A 6,164-nucleotide genomic window follows, 5' to 3' on the forward strand; every position below is an offset into this window, starting at 1 on the left:
AAAAAAAAAAAAAAAAAAAGGCCTCCTGCCCACAGAAGGATACAACATGGACATCACCAGACTTGCAATTCTAGAAACACAGCTCCAGCCCCAGCTCCCAGGTAGCATCTGGTGTGTCCTTGGGCAACTTGCTCCCCCTCTCCAAGAGGATCATATCTAGCTTGCAGAGCACGTTGGGTATCTGAGTCACAGGACACAATAGTGAGTTTGGTTATGAGCTAGGACAGGGCAGGAGGCTCTGCAGAGACAATAGCTCCAGGGCTGTTCCCAGCATGGAGCTCTGGGCTCCCAGCCCAGCCTGTGTTAAGGATGGTAGAAGGTGGAATTTGAGTATAGGCAAGGAGGGCACAAAGCCACCCGACATCTGCCCAACAGGAAATGGGCAGGGCCTGGGAAAAGGTGGATGACAGGTTCAGAGGCAGTGACATAACCCTATACTCAGTCACAGCGTTACATTTTTTACTAAGACTAGAGCTGGTGACAGTATCTTCAGCACAGGCACCAGTTAAACACTTGCCAAGCATTCAGCATATCTAGACCTCACCACCAGTAGGTACTGTTGATCTCTGCAGCTTAGAGGATTAAGAATGAGGCACAGAGAGGCAACGAACTGCTTCCAGGTCACACAGCGAGGTGGCCTTCACTGCTAGTGAGAGCTCCACTACACTGGCTGATCCATTTTACCTGTGTTATTGCATCGTAATCTTCTTCCTTTTGAATCTGCTTGATTTCAATTCTAAAATGTCAATTTGACACTCAATTTCAAAGCCTGGAAAAAAAATGTTATTATGCAAATGTCCACTCGGAGAAGGGCTTTTTGTCTGTTTAATTTGCTGCGGCATTCCAGGCACCTACAATAGTGCCTGGGACAAAGCTGATGCTTTAAAAATATTTGTTGAATGAAGATAGCAGGGTTTTTTTCTGGTCTCAATTCAGTTTTATTCCTCATAGTAGTCCCATGAGAGAAACGAACCCCCCACTAGTGGGGCCACAGACAGACAGGGGCCATCAGCCAGCTCTGTCTCACTCCACGTGGGAAGCGGTAGGGACCTCTTCTTCTTAGGGAATCCAGAGGATCAGTTCAGGAGGGAAAAGAAGCAGAGGAACAAGATGGACAGGGAGGGTGGTGCCTGTGGCTCAAAGGAGTAGGGCGCCGGCCCCATATGCCAGAGGTGGTGGGTTCAAACCCAGCCCCGGCCAAAACTGCAAAAAAAAAAAAAAAAAGATGGACAGGGAGTGGGTGGGTGGCACAGGCCCAGGAGGGAACTATCTCTGGTGGAGAGGAGTCACGATTTGGAGAGGGCAGTATAGAGGGTGAAAAAAGGGAGAGTTGAGCCCAGGAAGGAACAAAAAACGCCAAGGCTCAGCTCCTCAACTTTAAGGCAGCAGAGTGGGCTCGGCGTCTGTGGCTCAAGTGGCTAAGGCGCCAGCCACATACACCTAAGGTGGTGGGTTCGAATACCCAGCCCGGCCGCCAAACAATGATGGCTGCAACCAAAAAATAGCCAGGCATTGTGGCAGGCACCTGTAGTCCCAGCTACTTGGGTGGCGGAGGCAGGAGACTCGCTTGAGCCCAGGAGTTGGAGGTTCCTGTGAGCTGTGATGCCATGGCACTCTACCCAGGGGGACAGCTTGAGGCTCCGTCTCAAAAAAAAAAAAAGGCAGCAGAGTGGAAGTAGGAGGAGGTGGAGATTGTGGGCTTTGGTGATCTAGGTTCAAAGCCAGATCCCAACCACTTCCTTAAATTATCGAAGCCTCAGTTTCCTCATTTGTAAAATGAGAGGTTGCATATTAAAGTGTTGGAGCTGTCCCCCACTCACAGTAGGCATTCAACAGTCCCTTGTCATCTTCAGGATGTGGGGAGCCAACCCCTGCTTCCCTGGGAGCTAGGCCTACCTGCGGGGTCTCTTTAGTGTTTCCCCAGCCTTCCTGGTCTGAGAATCACCCCCTTTTTTGATCTCAAGCGTTTTTTTCTCCTCCAGCCAGAGGCTTTTGTAAAGGCCGCCTCCCCCAACCCCATTATGTGTTGACAATGTGGGGAGGGTGGGGTGAGTCTTTCCACAGTGACTGTGACCACGCATTTAACCATTTCTTGCCAAGACTGGGCAGAGAACCCGCCCTGGGCAGCCCACTTTACCTGTACCCAGCCCAGATGCGGTGCCTGGCTCCTTTTCAGGTTCCGGAACCTTGCCCCTTATCTGGGGTGACCGGCCCACTCCCAAACAGACACCAAAGAGCAATCTCCCTTCCTCCACGCCCCTGGGTGCCAGCTCCTCCTTCCCTCTAATCCTCCCCACTCAAACTACTTTAGATCCCACTGGGACAGACCAGCCCTCTCCCCAGGTGGCTGTGGTGAGACCTAGAAGTTGCCAGAAGGGACACAAGGAAGGGCACCAGGCACGGGGGCTGGTGATAGGCAGCCTGGGTCTCTGGCCCTCAGACTGAGGGGGCATCATGGGCGCAGGTGCCTGGACCAGGAGTGAGGGGGACCGCGAGTCCCAGGCAGTACCCCGGGAGGTAGGAGAGCCCAGGGTTGCAGGGAGGTCCCGAGCAAAGTCCCCCTAGCTAGCTGGCTCCGCGGGGCCCACGTCCAACCTCCAGCCCGACCCAGTGAGCCCGCTGTGAACTTCGGATGTGCGCGAGGACATTACTGGGATAACTGGCTGGAGGCGGGAGGCCGCTGCCCTGCCATTTACATTCAACCTAGTGGCCAACTGAGGATGCAGGAGCGGCCGGGCATCGATTGGGTACGCTGTGCTCCCGAGGAGCTGGGAGACAATTTTAAGTCCTTACCTCTGCAGAACTCGTGGGCCAGACTCTGTCCTGAGACAAGTGCGTGGGATCGGTGAACTGGGACCGCGGGCGCAAAGTGGCGGGAGCGCGACGCTGCCTGGGCCAACTTCGCCGCCGGCTTATAAAGGCGGCCGCGGGGCCGGAGCGCCGCGGGACAGCCGTCCCCTCCCCCGCCCCGGCCCCGCCCCCGCCCCCGGCCCGCCCCACCCCCGGCCCGAGCCCCAGGCCCTGCCAGCCGGTAGCGCCGCGCGGCCAGGGCGCCCCCTGCCGGGGAGCAGGGCACACGCCACGGCTCGGCTCTGCTCGCCGGGGTTCGCTCGGTTGGGCAGGGGCTCCGGGTGTCACCGGCAGGGGCTCGATTGTCGCAGCCGTGCGGTCCCGCGCACCCCCGTGCTCTCGGGCTCTCTTCCTCTGGGTTGCCCCAGCCCAGCCCTTCCTCTCCGCGAGCTCGGACTCTGATCCCCCTCTCCGTGCACATCTCTTGTTTATCCTTGGCCATCTTCATTCTGTGTCCCTTGGTTGGGTCTTTGTTTCCGGTTGTCCGTCTTCGTTTACCTCTCTCTGGCGTCTGTCTCTGTGTCTGTCTACCTAACTGGCTGTCCTCTGGGCTCCCTACGTCTCTATCCGTCTCCGTCGGCTTGTGCCCCTTTCCCCCTCCAGACCAGACCACTAGCCTCTCCTCCCTCTCTTCTTTGCCCTTGGTTTCTGTCCCTGGCCAGCCTGAGGAGGTAAAGGGGGACCTGGGAGGGGTGGCATCCAGAGGGAGACCTCCCCCTAGACAGGGACCGTTCTGTCTTTCCTTCTCCTTAGACAGGGAAGGGCCCAGACAGGGATCTGCTGGGTCCCAACCAGAGGAGGGACAGACACTTCCAAGGCAGTGGAATCAGACAGTCCAAGTCTAAAACCCTGCTCTGGTGGCCTTAGCCAAGTCACTTGTGGACTGGCCTGCTTCTCTCTGACTAGCAGAAGCCACCTTCCCTGGCTTCCCTCCCAGTGTGGTGCTGGCATGAGAGTCATGTGAGACAGAGCTTGGAAAGTGCACGGGAAACTCTAAAATTTTAGATTAATGGGGGAGGGCAAATGCTGGGTACTACAGACCATCTTCCCACTCCCTGGGGACCACCCCTGGGGACCATAACCGCCCCTGCCCCCTTTTTGAGACAGATTATCACTCTGTCACCCTAAGTAGAGTGCCATGGTATCAAGCCTAGCTCAAAGCCACCTCAAACTTCACATGATCCTCCTGCCTCAGCCTCCTGAGTAGCTGGGACCACATGCACCTGCCATGACAGCCAGCTATAATTTTTCTGTTTTGAATAGAGATAAGGTCTCACTCTTGCCAAAGCTGTTCTCAAACTCTGAGCTCAAGCCATCTTCCTGCCTCAACCTCCCGGAGTGCTAGGATTACAGGTGTGAGCCACTGCACCCTGCCCATATGAGTGGTCCTCTGAGCACTCTCCTCTGAGAACCAGACTGTGTTTGAATTCTCCTGACAATCTCCTACCAAGAAGTGCTCCACTCCTCCCACCCTCCTTTTGAATGTCTCTCCAATGATCAAGGGCTCACTGCCCCTTAAGAGGAGAGTTGGTCTTATTGGCCCTTGGGCAGCCAATTAGGTAGATAGACGCCAGAGAAGAGGTAAATGAAGATGGACAGGAGACAAAGACCCCCCAAAATGGGACAAATGTGTGCCCCTAACCCACAACCACCAGAGATTTGAAGGAAAGTACTGTGAGCCCCCCTGAGCCCTGGCTTCCTCAGTATTAAACCTCAGTCTTCATGTGGCCGCTTTTTTCCTAAGTGTCATCAGGAGGCTACAGCAGAGAGGAGAAGGTGTCGGTACCCAGAGAACCAATTCCATTAGTAAAGTCAGAACCTGAACTAGGGCCTGGTTCCAGAATTCAAGAATGTCTGTATTTCTTTTTATTTCTTTTTGTATTTTTAGTACAGGAGTGATATAAAGTTTCCTTTTTCAAATAAGTTTACATTTTTTAAAAGTTAGTCAAAATATGGAGTAAATACTATTTAGTTACACATTTCATCAGGCCATGATGGCAAAAATTATGGAGGTGGCGAATGTATGAAGTTTAGGAAATGATATTCTCTATAAGAAAACACAGGAGGGGCTCCATGACAGTTCACAAATGCCAAAGAAAGTTAAGGATTGCAGGAGCCTTGAGATAATGTCATTATCCACAGCAGCCAGGGGCAAGTCCCCAGGTGCAGAAAATCTGCTGGTGACCTCTCCTTTGGATGTTGTCAACATGACAAGATGGAGGCCTGGACCTCAAACCAGGAGACCCAAGTCCACCTTCCACCCCTGTGCTGGCTTGCTGGTTGAGCTGAGCAAGATGTTTTCCCTGTTAAGGCTCAGATTCCTTCTGACTGATTGAATTGGACAATCTCTAAATGCAGCCCAGATTCCAGGATTCCAGGACCACTCCCTTAGCTGTTAGAAAGCAACTCACCGATGCATCAGATTTCTCTCCATCATCCTCCCTGAAGCTCCACTTTCTTGTTAAAAACAAACAAACTGCAGTGCTTGACCTCCAGGCTCCTTTGCTCTAAGAGCTGATAAGTTATTTTTGAGACAGTCCCACCCTATTCCCCAGCTAAAGTGCAGTGACCTAATCATGGCTCACCATAACCCCAAACTCCTGGGCTCAATCGATCCTCCTGCCTCAGCCTCCAGGCTAGCTGGGTCTACAGGTGTGCATCACCACATCTGGCTAATTTTTCATTTTTGGTGGAGATGGTGGGGGTGTCTCGCTCTTGCTTAGGCTGGTCTCAAACTCTTGGCCTTAAGCAGTTTTACCACCTCAGTCTCTTAAGTCACTGGGATTACAGGCTTGAGCCACCTTGCCCAGCTTATTCCATATGTATTACATGCATGCCATGAGCCTGTGCCTGAAACTACACCTGAAGGTCACCAGGCATTAAAAGCCAAGTTGGAGGCCAGGAGCCCAAGAGCACAGGGCAGGGTGGGGGGTCAGGACCTCAGTGGATAAGGGTAAGGGAGAAAGGTAGCAAGAGGCACAAGACCCAGGCCTGTCCATGGAGAGGGAGCAGGAAGTTAGCCCTGGCCTGGGACTGGGGAAAAGAATACCAGAAACCTAGGCAGATATTTAAGGGGAAGAGGCCTGGGAACCTTTGACTTGAGGGATGATCTCCAGCCCAGGCCTAACCAAAGTTCCAATCATGTGACTCCTAATACCACCTCCAGCCCCACTTCAACTCAATGAAAAAATGAACCAAAAGACATGAGACGGAAGAGACTAAGACAGCTGAGACGGCTCGGCGCCTATAGCTCAACTGGCTAAGGCGCCAGCCACGTACACCTAAGGTGGCGGGTTCGAATCCCCAGCCCGGAC

General features: G+C 53.5%; 1 protein-coding gene across 2 annotated transcripts in view; it reads right to left on the reverse strand.

The window, feature by feature from the left end:
* ALPL (alkaline phosphatase, liver/bone/kidney) overlaps positions 1-2,922 on the reverse strand; it is a 62,527-nt gene extending 59,605 nt beyond the window's left edge. Inside the window, exon 1 of one of the 2 annotated variants that reach the window (XM_012801595.2) lies at positions 2,794-2,922. The gene's annotated coding sequence lies outside the window, so the exon portion shown is untranslated. The remainder of the gene's footprint in view (positions 1-2,793) is intronic. The other variant, XM_023509736.1, reaches the window with a different exon arrangement.
* Between the last annotated feature and the right edge of the window lie 3,242 nt (positions 2,923-6,164).

Source organism: Otolemur garnettii, unplaced genomic scaffold (assembly GCF_000181295.1).
Source record: "Otolemur garnettii isolate 467f Iridium unplaced genomic scaffold, OtoGar3 scaffold00009, whole genome shotgun sequence".
NCBI classification, from domain to species: Eukaryota; Metazoa; Chordata; class Mammalia; order Primates; family Galagidae; genus Otolemur; species Otolemur garnettii.